General features: G+C 38.4%; 14 non-coding genes and 2 pseudogenes across 14 annotated transcripts; all 16 read left to right on the plus strand.

The window, feature by feature from the left end:
• Nucleotides 1-721: 721 nt before the first annotated feature.
• Nucleotides 722-840, plus strand: LOC141310179 (5S ribosomal RNA). Its single transcript, XR_012347725.1, has one exon. It is a non-coding gene; the product is annotated as a 5S ribosomal RNA (ribosomal RNA).
• Nucleotides 841-1,563: 723 nt separating this feature from the next.
• Nucleotides 1,564-1,672, plus strand: LOC141310515 (5S ribosomal RNA; annotated as a pseudogene).
• An 84-nt stretch (nucleotides 1,673-1,756) lies between these two features.
• On the plus strand, nucleotides 1,757-1,875 carry LOC141310180 (5S ribosomal RNA). The gene has a single exon (XR_012347726.1). It is a non-coding gene; the product is annotated as a 5S ribosomal RNA (ribosomal RNA).
• A 2,017-nt stretch (nucleotides 1,876-3,892) lies between these two features.
• On the plus strand, nucleotides 3,893-4,011 carry LOC141310182 (5S ribosomal RNA). The gene has a single exon (XR_012347727.1). It is a non-coding gene; the product is annotated as a 5S ribosomal RNA (ribosomal RNA).
• A 730-nt stretch (nucleotides 4,012-4,741) lies between these two features.
• On the plus strand, nucleotides 4,742-4,860 carry LOC141310183 (5S ribosomal RNA). The gene has a single exon (XR_012347728.1). It is a non-coding gene; the product is annotated as a 5S ribosomal RNA (ribosomal RNA).
• Nucleotides 4,861-6,228: 1,368 nt separating this feature from the next.
• On the plus strand, nucleotides 6,229-6,347 carry LOC141310185 (5S ribosomal RNA). The gene has a single exon (XR_012347730.1). It is a non-coding gene; the product is annotated as a 5S ribosomal RNA (ribosomal RNA).
• Nucleotides 6,348-7,070: 723 nt separating this feature from the next.
• On the plus strand, nucleotides 7,071-7,179 carry LOC141310517 (5S ribosomal RNA; annotated as a pseudogene).
• An 84-nt stretch (nucleotides 7,180-7,263) lies between these two features.
• LOC141310186 (5S ribosomal RNA) lies at nucleotides 7,264-7,382 on the plus strand. Its single transcript, XR_012347731.1, has one exon. It is a non-coding gene; the product is annotated as a 5S ribosomal RNA (ribosomal RNA).
• Nucleotides 7,383-10,691: 3,309 nt separating this feature from the next.
• LOC141309896 (5S ribosomal RNA) lies at nucleotides 10,692-10,810 on the plus strand. Its single transcript, XR_012347443.1, has one exon. It is a non-coding gene; the product is annotated as a 5S ribosomal RNA (ribosomal RNA).
• An 84-nt stretch (nucleotides 10,811-10,894) lies between these two features.
• Nucleotides 10,895-11,013, plus strand: LOC141311692 (5S ribosomal RNA). Its single transcript, XR_012349152.1, has one exon. It is a non-coding gene; the product is annotated as a 5S ribosomal RNA (ribosomal RNA).
• Nucleotides 11,014-11,743: 730 nt separating this feature from the next.
• On the plus strand, nucleotides 11,744-11,862 carry LOC141310187 (5S ribosomal RNA). The gene has a single exon (XR_012347733.1). It is a non-coding gene; the product is annotated as a 5S ribosomal RNA (ribosomal RNA).
• Nucleotides 11,863-13,236: 1,374 nt separating this feature from the next.
• LOC141309897 (5S ribosomal RNA) lies at nucleotides 13,237-13,355 on the plus strand. The gene has a single exon (XR_012347444.1). It is a non-coding gene; the product is annotated as a 5S ribosomal RNA (ribosomal RNA).
• An 84-nt stretch (nucleotides 13,356-13,439) lies between these two features.
• On the plus strand, nucleotides 13,440-13,558 carry LOC141310188 (5S ribosomal RNA). Its single transcript, XR_012347734.1, has one exon. It is a non-coding gene; the product is annotated as a 5S ribosomal RNA (ribosomal RNA).
• A 724-nt stretch (nucleotides 13,559-14,282) lies between these two features.
• On the plus strand, nucleotides 14,283-14,401 carry LOC141309970 (5S ribosomal RNA). Its single transcript, XR_012347517.1, has one exon. It is a non-coding gene; the product is annotated as a 5S ribosomal RNA (ribosomal RNA).
• Nucleotides 14,402-14,485: 84 nt separating this feature from the next.
• LOC141310418 (5S ribosomal RNA) lies at nucleotides 14,486-14,604 on the plus strand. Its single transcript, XR_012347962.1, has one exon. It is a non-coding gene; the product is annotated as a 5S ribosomal RNA (ribosomal RNA).
• A 730-nt stretch (nucleotides 14,605-15,334) lies between these two features.
• On the plus strand, nucleotides 15,335-15,453 carry LOC141311693 (5S ribosomal RNA). Its single transcript, XR_012349153.1, has one exon. It is a non-coding gene; the product is annotated as a 5S ribosomal RNA (ribosomal RNA).
• The last annotated feature ends 9 nt before the right edge of the window (nucleotides 15,454-15,462 follow it).

Consider the following 15,462-nt stretch of genomic DNA (forward strand, 5'->3'; position numbering starts at 1 on the left):
TTCTTCACTATTTATATAATATGCTGGCTTTTAGAAAGACGTGTTTTACCGCTCTATTTATTACAATCATTTAAATGTATTATAGAGTGTTAAGTGTTTTACATGTTTTTTTAGGCCATTTTATTGCTCTTAACATTTTAAGTGTGTGTGTGTCTTAAATAAATGGATGGTTGGCCTGCCATGTGACTAGACACATGACAGGAAGCAGGAAGTACAACTGTATAAGAGAGCAGCATGACAAACAAAGGACAGTCACCAAACTGTTGGATTAAGGAGTTTGCTAATTTTAGAGCTCACCTTTCCATTCACCACCTGCAAACTTTGGATTACACTTTCTGTGGATTGTATATACAATGGTGGACACTCACATTGGACTTATCAACACACTAGGATTCTTGGACTGTTTTTAGGGTATGGACAAATGAACTGTATTCTTTTAACAGCATTTACCTAGTTTTATCGTGTTGTTTTAAAGTCTTTTATGTTAACCTTGTATATAAACCAAATCTATTTAAACCAATCTTCTTTTATGTCTCATTCTTTTAACCACTACTCATCTCTCACAGTTAAATCTGACCCCATTTTAATCTTGTAACTCTGGATGGGAGACCGCCTGGGAATACCAGGTGCTGTAAGCTTTTGCCTTTTCTTCACTATTTATATAATATGCTGGCTTTTACGGAGGCTGATCTTTAAATAGCCCACTTTTTGGAGCGCCCTCGCTTACGGCCATACTGCGCTGAGACCGCCCGATCTCGTCTGATCTCGGAAGCAAAGCAGCGTCGGGCCTGGTTAGTACTTGGATGGGAGACCGCCTGGGAATACCAGGTGCTGTAAGCTTTTGCCTTTTCTTCACTATTTATATAATATGCTGGCTTTTAGAAAGACTTGTTTTACCGCTCTATTTATTACAATCATTTAAATGTATTATAGAGTGTTAAGTGTTTTACATGTTTTTTAGGCCATTTTATTACTCTTAACATTTTAAGTGTGTGTGTGTCTTTAATAAATGGATGGTTGGCCTGCCATGTGACTAGACACATGACAGGAAGCAGGAAGTACAACTGTATAAGAGAGCAGCATGACAAAAAAAGTCACCAAACTGTTGGATTAAGGAGTTGCTAATTTTAGAGCTCACCTTTCCATTCACCACCTGCAAACTTTGGATTACACTTTCTGTGGATTGTATATACAATGGTGGACACTCACATTGGACTTATCAACACACTGGGATTCTTGGACTGTTTTTAGGGTATGGACAAATGAACTGTATTCTTTTAACAGCATTTACCTAGTTTTATCGTGTTGTTTTAAAGTCTTTTATGTGAACCTTGTATAAAAACCAAATCTATTTAAACCAATCGTCTTTTATGTCTCATTCTTTTAACCACTAGTCATCTCTCACAGTTAATTCTGACCCCATTTTAATGTTGTAACTCTGGATGGGAGACCGCCTGGGAATACCAGGTGCTGTAAACTTTTGCCTTTTCTTCACTATTTATATAATATGATGGCTTTTACGGAGGCTGATCTATAAATAACCCACTTTTTGGAGCAGTCCTCGCTTACGGCCATACTGCGCTGAGTGCGCCCGATCTCGGAAGCAAAGCAGCGTCGGGCCTGGTTAGTACTTGGATGGGAGACCCCCTGGGAATACCAGGTGCTGTAAGCTTTTGCCTTTTCTTCACTATTTATATAATAAGATGGCTTTTACGGAGGCTGATCTATAAATAGCCCACTTTTTGGAGCAGTACTCGCTTACGGCCATACTGCGCTGAGACCGCCCGATCTCGTCTGATCTCGGAAGCAAAGCAGCGTCGGGCCTGGTTAGTACTTGGATGGGAGACCGCCTGGGAATACCAGGTGCTGTAAGCTTTTGCCTTTTCTTCACTATTTATATAATATGCTGGCTTTTAGAAAGACGTGTTTTACCGCTCTATTTATTACAATCATTTAAATGTATTATAGAGTGTTAAGTGTTTTACATGTTTTTTAGGCCATTTTATTACTCTTAACATTTTAAGTGTGTGTGTGTGTCTTTAATAAATGGATGGTTGGCCTGCCATGTGACTAGACACATGACAGGAAGCAGGAAGTACAACTGTATAAGAGAGCAGCATGACAAAAAAAGTCACCAAACTGTTGGATTAAGGAGTTGCTAATTTTAGAGCTCACCTTTCCATTCACCACCTGCAAACTTTGGATTACACTTTCTGTGGATTGTATATACAATGGTGGACACTCACATTGGACTTATCAACACACTGGGATTCTTGGACTGTTTTTAGGGTATGGACAAATGAACTGTATTCTTTTAACAGCATTTACCTAGTTTTATCGTGTTGTTTTAAAGTCTTTTATGTGAACCTTGTATATAAACCAAATCTATTTAAACCAATCTTCTTTTATGTCTCATTCTTTTAACCACTAGTCATCTCTCACAGTTAAATCTGACCCCATTTTAATCTTGTAACTCTGGATGGGAGACCGCCTGGGAATACCAGGTGCTGTAAGCTTTTGCCTTTTCTTCACTATTTATATAATATGCTGGCTTTTAGAAAGACGTGTTTTACCGCTCTATTTATTACAATCATTTAAATGTATTATAGAGTGTTAAGTGTTTTACTTGTTTTTTTAGGCCATTTTATTGCTCTTAACATTTTAAGTGTGTGTGTGTCTTAAATAAATGGATGGTTGGCCTGCCATGTGACTAGACACATGACAGGAAGCAGGAAGTACAACTGTATAAGAGAGCAGCATGACAAACAAAGGACAGTCACCAAACTGTTGGATTAAGGAGTTTGCTAATTTTAGAGCTCACCTTTCCATTCACCACCTGCAAACTTTGGATTACACTTTCTGTGGATTGTATATACAATGGTGGACACTCACATTGGACTTATCAACACACTGGGATTCTTGGACTGTTTTTAGGGTATGGACAAATGAACTGTATTCTTTTAACAGCATTTACCTAGTTTTATCGTGTTGTTTTAAAGTCTTTTATGTGAACCTTGTATATAAACCAAATCTATTTAAACCAATCTTCTTTTATGTCTCATTCTTTTAACCACTAGTCATCTCTCACAGTTAAATCTGACCCCATTTTAATCTTGTAACTCTGGATGGGAGACCGCCTGGGAATACCAGGTGCTGTAAGCTTTTGCCTTTTCTTCACTATTTATATAATATGCTGGCTTTTAGAAAGACGTGTTTTACCGCTCTATTTATTACAATCATTTAAATGTATTATAGAGTGTTAAGTGTTTTACATGTTTTTTTAGGCCATTTTATTGCTCTTAACATTTTAAGTGTGTGTGTGTCTTAAATAAATGGATGGTTGGCCTGCCATGTGACTAGACACATGACAGGAAGCAGGAAGTACAACTGTATAAGAGAGCAGCATGACAAACAAAGGACAGTCACCAAACTGTTGGATTAAGGAGTTTGCTAATTTTAGAGCTCACCTTTCCATTCACCACCTGCAAACTTTGGATTACACTTTCTGTGGATTGTATATACAATGGTGGACACTCACATTGGACTTATCAACACACTGGGATTCTTGGACTGTTTTTAGGGTATGGACAAATGAACTGTATTCTTTTAACAGCATTTACCTAGTTTTATCGTGTTGTTTTAAAGTCTTTTATGTGAACCTTGTATATAAACCAAATCTATTTAAACCAATCTTCTTTTATGTCTCATTCTTTTAACCACTAGTCATCTCTCACAGTTAAATCTGACCCCATTTTAATCTTGTAACTCTGGATGGGAGACCGCCTGGGAATACCAGGTGCTGTAAGCTTTTGCCTTTTCTTCACTATTTATATAATATGCTGGCTTTTACGGAGGCTGATCTTTAAATAGCCCACTTTTTGGAGCAGCCCTCGCTTACGGCCATACTGCGCTGAGACCGCCCGATCTCGTCTGATCTCGGAAGCAAAGCAGCGTCGGGCCTGGTTAGTACTTGGATGGGAGACCGCCTGGGAATACCAGGTGCTGTAAGCTTTTGCCTTTTCTTCACTATTTATATAATATGCTGGCTTTTAGAAAGACGTGTTTTACCGCTCTATTTATTACAATCATTTAAATGTATTATAGAGTGTTAAGTGTTTTACATGTTTTTTTAGGCCATTTTATTGCTCTTAACATTTTAAGTGTGTGTGTGTCTTAAATAAATGGATGGTTGGCCTGCCATGTGACTAGACACATGACAGGAAGCAGGAAGTACAACTGTATAAGAGAGCAGCATGACAAACAAAGGACAGTCACCAAACTGTTGGATTAAGGAGTTTGCTAATTTTAGAGCTCACCTTTCCATTCACCACCTGCAAACTTTGGATTACACTTTCTGTGGATTGTATATACAATGGTGGACACTCACATTGGACTTATCAACACACTAGGATTCTTGGACTGTTTTTAGGGTATGGACAAATGAACTGTATTCTTTTAACAGCATTTACCTAGTTTTATCGTGTTGTTTTAAAGTCTTTTATGTTAACCTTGTATATAAACCAAATCTATTTAAACCAATCTTCTTTTATGTCTCATTCTTTTAACCACTACTCATCTCTCACAGTTAAATCTGACCCCATTTTAATCTTGTAACTCTGGATGGGAGACCGCCTGGGAATACCAGGTGCTGTAAGCTTTTGCCTTTTCTTCACTATTTATATAATATGCTGGCTTTTACGGAGGCTGATCTTTAAATAGCCCACTTTTTGGAGCAGCCCTCGCTTACGGCCATACTGCGCTGAGACCGCCCGATCTCGTCTGATCTCGGAAGCAAAGCAGCGTCGGGCCTGGTTAGTACTTGGATGGGAGACCGCCTGGGAATACCAGGTGCTGTAAGCTTTTGCCTTTTCTTCACTATTTATATAATATGCTGGCTTTTAGAAAGACGTGTTTTACCGCTCTATTTATTACAATCATTTAAATGTATTATAGAGTGTTAAGTGTTTTACATGTTTTTTAGGCCATTTTATTACTCTTAACATTTTAAGTGTGTGTGTGTCTTTAATAAATGGATGGTTGGCCTGCCATGTGACTAGACACATGACAGGAAGCAGGAAGTACAACTGTATAAGAGAGCAGCATGACAAAAAAAGTCACCAAACTGTTGGATTAAGGAGTTGCTAATTTTAGAGCTCACCTTTCCATTCACCACCTGCAAACTTTGGATTACACTTTCTGTGGATTGTATATACAATGGTGGACACTCACATTGGACTTATCAACACACTGGGATTCTTGGACTGTTTTTAGGGTATGGACAAATGAACTGTATTCTTTTAACAGCATTTACCTAGTTTTATCGTGTTGTTTTAAAGTCTTTTATGTGAACCTTGTATATAAACCAAATCTATTTAAACCAATCTTCTTTTATGTCTCATTCTTTTAACCACTAGTCATCTCTCACAGTTAAATCTGACCCCATTTTAATCTTGTAACTCTGGAAGGGAGACCGCCTGGGAATACCAGGTGCTGTAAGCTTTTGCCTTTTCTTCACTATTTATATAATATGCTGGCTTTTAGAAAGACGTGTTTTACCGCTCTATTTATTACAATCATTTAAATGTATTATAGAGTGTTAAGTGTTTTACATGTTTTTTTAGGCCATTTTATTGCTCTTAACATTTTAAGTGTGTGTGTGTCTTAAATAAATGGATGGTTGGCCTGCCATGTGACTAGACACATGACAGGAAGCAGGAAGTACAACTGTATAAGAGAGCAGCATGACAAACAAAGGACAGTCACCAAACTGTTGGATTAAGGAGTTTGCTAATTTTAGAGCTCACCTTTCCATTCACCACCTGCAAACTTTGGATTACACTTTCTGTGGATTGTATATACAATGGTGGACACTCACATTGGACTTATCAACACACTAGGATTCTTGGACTGTTTTTAGGGTATGGACAAATTAACTGTATTCTTTTAACAGCATTTACCTAGTTTTATCGTGTTGTTTTAAAGTCTTTTATGTTAACCTTGTATATAAACCAAATCTATTTAAACCAATCTTCTTTTATGTCTCATTCTTTTAACCACTACTCATCTCTCACAGTTAAATCTGACCCCATTTTAATCTTGTAACTCTGGATGGGAGACCGCCTGGGAATACCAGGTGCTGTAAGCTTTTGCCTTTTCTTCACTATTTATATAATATGCTGGCTTTTACGGAGGCTGATCTTTAAATAGCCCACTTTTTGGAGCGCCCTCGCTTACGGCCATACTGCGCTGAGACCGCCCGATCTCGTCTGATCTCGGAAGCAAAGCAGCGTCGGGCCTGGTTAGTACTTGGATGGGAGACCGCCTGGGAATACCAGGTGCTGTAAGCTTTTGCCTTTTCTTCACTATTTATATAATATGCTGGCTTTTAGAAAGACTTGTTTTACCGCTCTATTTATTACAATCATTTAAATGTATTATAGAGTGTTAAGTGTTTTACATGTTTTTTAGGCCATTTTATTACTCTTAACATTTTAAGTGTGTGTGTGTCTTTAATAAATGGATGGTTGGCCTGCCATGTGACTAGACACATGACAGGAAGCAGGAAGTACAACTGTATAAGAGAGCAGCATGACAAAAAAAGTCACCAAACTGTTGGATTAAGGAGTTGCTAATTTTAGAGCTCACCTTTCCATTCACCACCTGCAAACTTTGGATTACACTTTCTGTGGATTGTATATACAATGGTGGACACTCACATTGGACTTATCAACACACTGGGATTCTTGGACTGTTTTTAGGGTATGGACAAATGAACTGTATTCTTTTAACAGCATTTACCTAGTTTTATCGTGTTGTTTTAAAGTCTTTTATGTGAACCTTGTATAAAAACCAAATCTATTTAAACCAATCTTCTTTTATGTCTCATTCTTTTAACCACTAGTCATCTCTCACAGTTAATTCTGACCCCATTTTAATGTTGTAACTCTGGATGGGAGACCGCCTGGGAATACCAGGTGCTGTAAACTTTTGCCTTTTCTTCACTATTTATATAATATGATGGCTTTTACGGAGGCTGATCTATAAATAACCCACTTTTTGGAGCAGTCCTCGCTTACGGCCATACTGCGCTGAGTGCGCCCGATCTCGGAAGCAAAGCAGCGTCGGGCCTGGTTAGTACTTGGATGGGAGACCCCCTGGGAATACCAGGTGCTGTAAGCTTTTGCCTTTTCTTCACTATTTATATAATAAGATGGCTTTTACGGAGGCTGATCTATAAATAGCCCACTTTTTGGAGCAGTACTCGCTTACGGCCATACTGCGCTGAGACCGCCCGATCTCGTCTGATCTCGGAAGCAAAGCAGCGTCGGGCCTGGTTAGTACTTGGATGGGAGACCGCCTGGGAATACCAGGTGCTGTAAGCTTTTGCCTTTTCTTCACTATTTATATAATATGCTGGCTTTTAGAAAGACGTGTTTTACCGCTCTATTTATTACAATCATTTAAATGTATTATAGAGTGTTAAGTGTTTTACATGTTTTTTAGGCCATTTTATTACTCTTAACATTTTAAGTGTGTGTGTGTGTCTTTAATAAATGGATGGTTGGCCTGCCATGTGACTAGACACATGACAGGAAGCAGGAAGTACAACTGTATAAGAGAGCAGCATGACAAAAAAAGTCACCAAACTGTTGGATTAAGGAGTTGCTAATTTTAGAGCTCACCTTTCCATTCACCACCTGCAAACTTTGGATTACACTTTCTGTGGATTGTATATACAATGGTGGACACTCACATTGGACTTATCAACACACTGGGATTCTTGGACTGTTTTTAGGGTATGGACAAATGAACTGTATTCTTTTAACAGCATTTACCTAGTTTTATCGTGTTGTTTTAAAGTCTTTTATGTGAACCTTGTATATAAACCAAATCTATTTAAACCAATCTTCTTTTATGTCTCATTCTTTTAACCACTAGTCATCTCTCACAGTTAAATCTGACCCCATTTTAATCTTGTAACTCTGGATGGGAGACCGCCTGGGAATACCAGGTGCTGTAAGCTTTTGCCTTTTCTTCACTATTTATATAATATGCTGGCTTTTAGAAAGACGTGTTTTACCGCTCTATTTATTACAATCATTTAAATGTATTATAGAGTGTTAAGTGTTTTACTTGTTTTTTTAGGCCATTTTATTGCTCTTAACATTTTAAGTGTGTGTGTGTCTTAAATAAATGGATGGTTGGCCTGCCATGTGACTAGACACATGACAGGAAGCAGGAAGTACAACTGTATAAGAGAGCAGCATGACAAACAAAGGACAGTCACCAAACTGTTGGATTAAGGAGTTTGCTAATTTTAGAGCTCACCTTTCCATTCACCACCTGCAAACTTTGGATTACACTTTCTGTGGATTGTATATACAATGGTGGACACTCACATTGGACTTATCAACACACTGGGATTCTTGGACTGTTTTTAGGGTATGGACAAATGAACTGTATTCTTTTAACAGCATTTACCTAGTTTTATCGTGTTGTTTTAAAGTCTTTTATGTGAACCTTGTATATAAACCAAATCTATTTAAACCAATCTTCTTTTATGTCTCATTCTTTTAACCACTAGTCATCTCTCACAGTTAAATCTGACCCCATTTTAATCTTGTAACTCTGGATGGGAGACCGCCTGGGAATACCAGGTGCTGTAAGCTTTTGCCTTTTCTTCACTATTTATATAATATGCTGGCTTTTAGAAAGACGTGTTTTACCGCTCTATTTATTACAATCATTTAAATGTATTATAGAGTGTTAAGTGTTTTACATGTTTTTTTAGGCCATTTTATTGCTCTTAACATTTTAAGTGTGTGTGTGTCTTAAATAAATGGATGGTTGGCCTGCCATGTGACTAGACACATGACAGGAAGCAGGAAGTACAACTGTATAAGAGAGCAGCATGACAAACAAAGGACAGTCACCAAACTGTTGGATTAAGGAGTTTGCTAATTTTAGAGCTCACCTTTCCATTCACCACCTGCAAACTTTGGATTACACTTTCTGTGGATTGTATATACACTGGTGGACACTCACATTGGACTTATCAACACACTGGGATTCTTGGACTGTTTTTAGGGTATGGACAAATGAACTGTATTCTTTTAACAGCATTTACCTAGTTTTATCGTGTTGTTTTAAAGTCTTTTATGTGAACCTTGTATATAAACCAAATCTATTTAAACCAATCTTCTTTTATGTCTCATTCTTTTAACCACTAGTCATCTCTCACAGTTAAATCTGACCCCATTTTAATCTTGTAACTCTGGATGGGAGACCGCCTGGGAATACCAGGTGCTGTAAGCTTTTGCCTTTTCTTCACTATTTATATAATATGCTGGCTTTTAGAAAGACGTGTTTTACCGCTCTATTTATTACAATCATTTAAATGTATTATAGAGTGTTAAGTGTTTTACTTGTTTTTTTAGGCCATTTTATTGCTCTTAACATTTTAAGTGTGTGTGTGTCTTAAATAAATGGATGGTTGGCCTGCCATGTGACTAGACACATGACAGGAAGCAGGAAGTACAACTGTATAAGAGAGCAGCATGACAAACAAAGGACAGTCACCAAACTGTTGGATTAAGGAGTTTGCTAATTTTAGAGCTCACCTTTCCATTCACCACCTGCAAACTTTGGATTACACTTTCTGTGGATTGTATATACAATGGTGGACACTCACATTGGACTTATCAACACACTGGGATTCTTGGACTGTTTTTAGGGTATGGACAAATGAACTGTATTCTTTTAACAGCATTTACCTAGTTTTATCGTGTTGTTTTAAAGTCTTTTATGTGAACCTTGTATATAAACCAAATCTATTTAAACCAATCTTCTTTTATGTCTCATTCTTTTAACCACTAGTCATCTCTCACAGTTAAATCTGACCCCATTTTAATCTTGTAACTCTGGATGGGAGACCGCCTGGGAATACCAGGTGCTGTAAGCTTTTGCCTTTTCTTCACTATTTATATAATATGCTGGCTTTTAGAAAGACGTGTTTTACCGCTCTATTTATTACAATCATTTAAATGTATTATAGAGTGTTAAGTGTTTTACATGTTTTTTTAGGCCATTTTATTGCTCTTAACATTTTAAGTGTGTGTGTGTCTTAAATAAATGGATGGTTGGCCTGCCATGTGACTAGACACATGACAGGAAGCAGGAAGTACAACTGTATAAGAGAGCAGCATGACAAACAAAGGACAGTCACCAAACTGTTGGATTAAGGAGTTTGCTAATTTTAGAGCTCACCTTTCCATTCACCACCTGCAAACTTTGGATTACACTTTCTGTGGATTGTATATACAATGGTGGACACTCACATTGGACTTATCAACACACTGGGATTCTTGGACTGTTTTTAGGGTATGGACAAATGAACTGTATTCTTTTAACAGCATTTACCTAGTTTTATCGTGTTGTTTTAAAGTCTTTTATGTGAACCTTGTATATAAACCAAATCTATTTAAACCAATCTTCTTTTATGTCTCATTCTTTTAACCACTAGTCATCTCTCACAGTTAAATCTGACCCCATTTTAATCTTGTAACTCTGGATGGGAGACCGCCTGGGAATACCAGGTGCTGTAAGCTTTTGCCTTTTCTTCACTATTTATATAATATGATGGCTTTTACGGAGGCTGATCTATAAATAGCCCACTTTTTGGAGCAGTACTCGCTTACGGCCATACTGCGCTGAGAGCGCCCGATCTCGTCTGATCTCGGAAGCAAAGCAGCGTCGGGCCTGGTTAGTACTTAGATGGGAGACCGCCTGGGAATACCAGGTGCTGTAAGCTTTTGCCTTTTCTTCACTATTTATATAATATGCTGGCTTTTACGGAGGCTGATCTTTAAATAGGCCACTTTTTGGAGCAGCCCTCGCTTACGGCCATACCGCGCTGAGACCGCCCGATCTCGTCTGATCTCGGAAGCAAAGCAGCGTCGGGCCTGGTTAGTACTTGGATGGGAGACCGCCTGGGAATACCAGGTGCTGTAAGCTTTTGCCTTTTCTTCACTATTTATATAATATGCTGGCTTTTAGAAAGACGTGTTTTACCGCTCTATTTATTACAATCATTTAAATGTATTATAGAGTGTTAAGTGTTTTACATGTTTTTTTAGGCCATTTTATTGCTCTTAACATTTTAAGTGTGTGTGTGTCTTAAATAAATGGATGGTTGGCCTGCCATGTGACTAGACACATGACAGGAAGCAGGAAGTACAACTGTATAAGAGAGCAGTATGACAAACAAAGGACAGTCACCAAACTGTTGGATTAAGGAGTTTGCTAATTTTAGAGCTCACCTTTCCATTCACCACCTGCAAACTTTGGATTACACTTTCTGTGGATTGTATATACAATGGTGGACACTCACATTGGACTTATCAACACACTAGGATTCTTGGACTGTTTTTAGGGTATGGACAAATGAACTGTATTCTTTTAACAGCATTTACCTAGTTTTATCGTGTTGTTTTAAAGTCTTTTATGTGAACCTTGTATATAAACCAAATCTATTTAAACCAATCTTCTTTTATGTCTCATTCTTTTAACCACTAGTCATCTCTCACAGTTAAATCTGACCCCATTTTAATCTAGTAACTCTGGATGGGAGACCGCCTGGGAATACCAGGTGCTGTAAGCTTTTGCCTTTTCTTCACTATTTATATAATATGCTGGCTTTTACGGAGGCTGATCTTTAAATAGCCCACTTTTTGGAGCAGTCCTCGCTTACGGCCATACTGCGCTGAGACCGCCCGATCTCGTCTGATCTCGGAAGCAAAGCAGCGTCGGGCCTGGTTAGTACTTGGATGGGAGACCGCCTGGGAATACCAGGTGCTGTAAGCTTTTGCCTTTTCTTCACTATTTATATAATATGCTGGCTTTTAGAAAGACGTGTTTTACCGCTCTATTTATTACAATCATTTAAATGTATTATAGAGTGTTAAGTGTTTTACATGTTTTTTAGGCCATTTTATTACTCTTAACATTTTAAGTGTGTGTGTGTGTGTCTTTAATAAATGGATGGTTGGCCTGCCATGTGACTAGACACATGACAGGAAGCAGGAAGTACAACTGTATAAGAGAGCAGCATGACAAAAAAAGTCACCAAACTGTTGGATTAAGGAGTTGCTAATTTTAGAGCTCACCTTTCCATTCACCACCTGCAAACTTTGGATTACACTTTCTGTGGATTGTATATACAATGGTGGACACTCACATTGGACTTATCAACACACTGGGATTCTTGGACTGTTTTTAGGGTATGGACAAATGAACTGTATTCTTTTAACAGCATTTACCTAGTTTTATCGTGTTGTTTTAAAGTCTTTTATGTGAACCTTGTATATAAACCAAATCTATTTAAACCAATCTTCTTTTATGTCTCATTCTTTTAACCACTAGTCATCTCTCACAGTTAAATCTGACCCCATTTTAATCTTGTAACTCTGGATGGGAGACCGCCTGGGAATACCAGGTGCTGTAAGCTTTTGCCTTTTCTTCACTATTTATATAATATGCTGGCTTTTAGAAAGACGTGTTTTACCGCTCTATTTATTACAATCATTTAAATGTATTATAGAGTGTTAAGTGTTTTACATGTTTTTTTAGGCCATTTTATTGCTCTTAACATTTTAAGTGTGTGTGTGTCTTAAATAAATGGATGGTTGGCCTGCCATGTGACTAGACACATGACAGGAAGCAGGAAGTACAACTGTATAAGGGAGCAGCATGACATACAAAGGACAGTCACCAAACTGTTGGATTAAGGAGTTTGCTAATTTTAGAGCTCACCTTTCCATTCACCACCTGCAAACTTTGGATTACACTTTCTGTGGATTGTATATACAATGGTGGACACTCACATTGGACTTATCAACACACTGGGATTCTTGGACTGTTTTTAGGGTATGGACAAATGAACTGTATTCTTTTAACAGCATTTACCTAGTTTTATCGTGTTGTTTTAAAGTCTTTTTATGTGAACCTTGTATATAAACCAAATCTATTTAAACCAATCTTCTTTTATGTCTCATTCTTTTAACCACTAGTCATCTCTCACAGTTAAATCTGACCCCATTTTAATCTTGTAACTCTGGATGGGAGACCGCCTGGGAATACCAGGTGCTGTAAGCTTTTGCCTTTTCTTCACTATTTATATAATATGATGGCTTTTACGGAGGCTGATCTATAAATAGCCCACTTTTTGGAGCAGTACTCGCTTACGGCCATACTGCGCTGAGAGCGCCCGATCTCGTCTGATCTCGGAAGCAAAGCAGCGTCGGGCCTGGTTAGTACTTAGATGGGAGACCGCCTGGGAATACCAGGTGCTGTAAGCTTTTGCCTTTTCTTCACTATTTATATAATATGCTGGCTTTTACGGAGGCTGATCTTTAAATAGCCCACTTTTTGGAGCAGCCCTCGCTTACGGCCATACTGCGCTGAGACCGCCCGATCTCGTCTGATCTCGGAAGCAAAGCAGCGTCGGGCCTGGTTAGTACTTGGATGGGAGACCGCCTGGGAATACCAGGTGCTGTAAGCTTTTGCCTTTTCTTCACTATTTATATAATATGCTGGCTTTTAGAAAGACGTGTTTTACCGCTCTATTTATTACAATCATTTAAATGTATTATAGAGTGTTAAGTGTTTTACATGTTTTTTTAGGCCATTTTATTGCTCTTAACATTTTAAGTGTGTGTGTGTCTTTAATAAATGGATGGTTGGCCTGCCATGTGACTAGACACATGACAGGAAGCAGGAAGTACAACTGTATAAGAGAGCAGCATGACAAAAAAAGTCACCAAACTGTTGGATTAAGGAGTTGCTAATTTTAGAGCTCACCTTTCCATTCACCACCTGCAAACTTTGGATTACACTTTCTGTGGATTGTATATACAATGGTGGACACTCACATTGGACTTATCAACACACTGGGATTCTTGGACTGTTTTTAGGGTATGGACAAATGAACTGTATTCTTTTAACAGCATTTACCTAGTTTTATCGTGTTGTTTTAAAGTCTTTTATGTGAACCTTGTATAAAAACCAAATCTATTTAAACCAATCTTCTTTTATGTCTCATTCTTTTAACCACTAGTCATCTCTCACAGTTAATTCTGACCCCATTTTAATGTTGTAACTCTGGATGGGAGACCGCCTGGGAATACCTGGTGCTGTAAGCTTTTGCCTTTTCTTCACTATTTATATAATATGATGGCTTTTACGGAGGCTGATCTATAAATAACCCACTTTTTGGAGCAGTCTTCGCTTACGGCCATACTGCGCTGAGTGCGCCCGATCTCGTCTGATCTCGGAAGCAAAGCAGCGTCGGGCCTGGTTAGTACTTAGATGGGAGACCGCCTGGGAATACCAGGTGCTGTAAGCTTTTGCCTTTTCTTCACTATTTATATAATATGCTGGCTTTTACGGAGGCTGATCTTTAAATAGCCCACTTTTTGGAGCAGCCCTCACTTACGGCCATACCGCGCTGAGACCGCCCTATCTCGTCTGATCTCGGAAGCAAAGCAGCGTCGGGCCTGGTTAGTACTTGGATGGGAGACCGCCTGGGAATACCAGGTGCTGTAAGCTTTTGCCTTTTCTTCACTATTTATATAATATGCTGGCTTTTAGAAAGACGTGTTTTACCGCTCTATTTATTACAATCATTTAAATGTATTATAGAGTGTTAAGTGTTTTACATGTTTTTTTAGGCCATTTTATTGCTCTTAACATTTTAAGTGTGTGTGTGTCTTAAATAAATGGATGGTTGGCCTGCCATGTGACTAGACACATGACAGGAAGCAGGAAGTACAACTGTATAAGAGAGCAGCATGACAAACAAAGGACAGTCACCAAACTGTTGGATTAAGGAGTTTGCTAATTTTAGAGCTCACCTTTCCATTCACCACCTGCAAACTTTGGATTACACTTTCTGTGGATTGTATATACAATGGTGGACACTCACATTGGACTTATCAACACACTAGGATTCTTGGACTGTTTTTAGGGTATGGACAAATGAACTGTATTCTTTTAACAGCATTTACCTAGTTTTATCGTGTTGTTTTAAAGTCTTTTATGTTAACCTTGTATATAAACCAAATCTATTTAAACCAATCTTCTTTTATGTCTCATTCTTTTAACCACTACTCATCTCTCACAGTTAAATCTGACCCCATTTTAATCTTGTAACTCTGGATGGGAGACCGCCTGGGAATACCAGGTGCTGTAAGCTTTTGCCTTTTCTTCACTATTTATATAATATGCTGGCTTTTACGGAGGCTGATCTTTAAATAGCCCACTTTTTGGAGCAGCCCTCGCTTACGGCCATACCGCGCTGAGACCGCCCGATCTCGTCTGATCTCGGAAGCAAAGCAGCGTCGGGCCTGGTTAGTACTTGGATGGGAGACCGCCTGGGAATACCAGGTGCTGTAAGCTTTTGCCTTT

This window comes from Garra rufa, unplaced genomic scaffold (genome assembly GCF_049309525.1).
Source record: "Garra rufa unplaced genomic scaffold, GarRuf1.0 hap1_unplaced_003, whole genome shotgun sequence".
NCBI classification, from domain to species: Eukaryota; Metazoa; Chordata; class Actinopteri; order Cypriniformes; family Cyprinidae; genus Garra; species Garra rufa.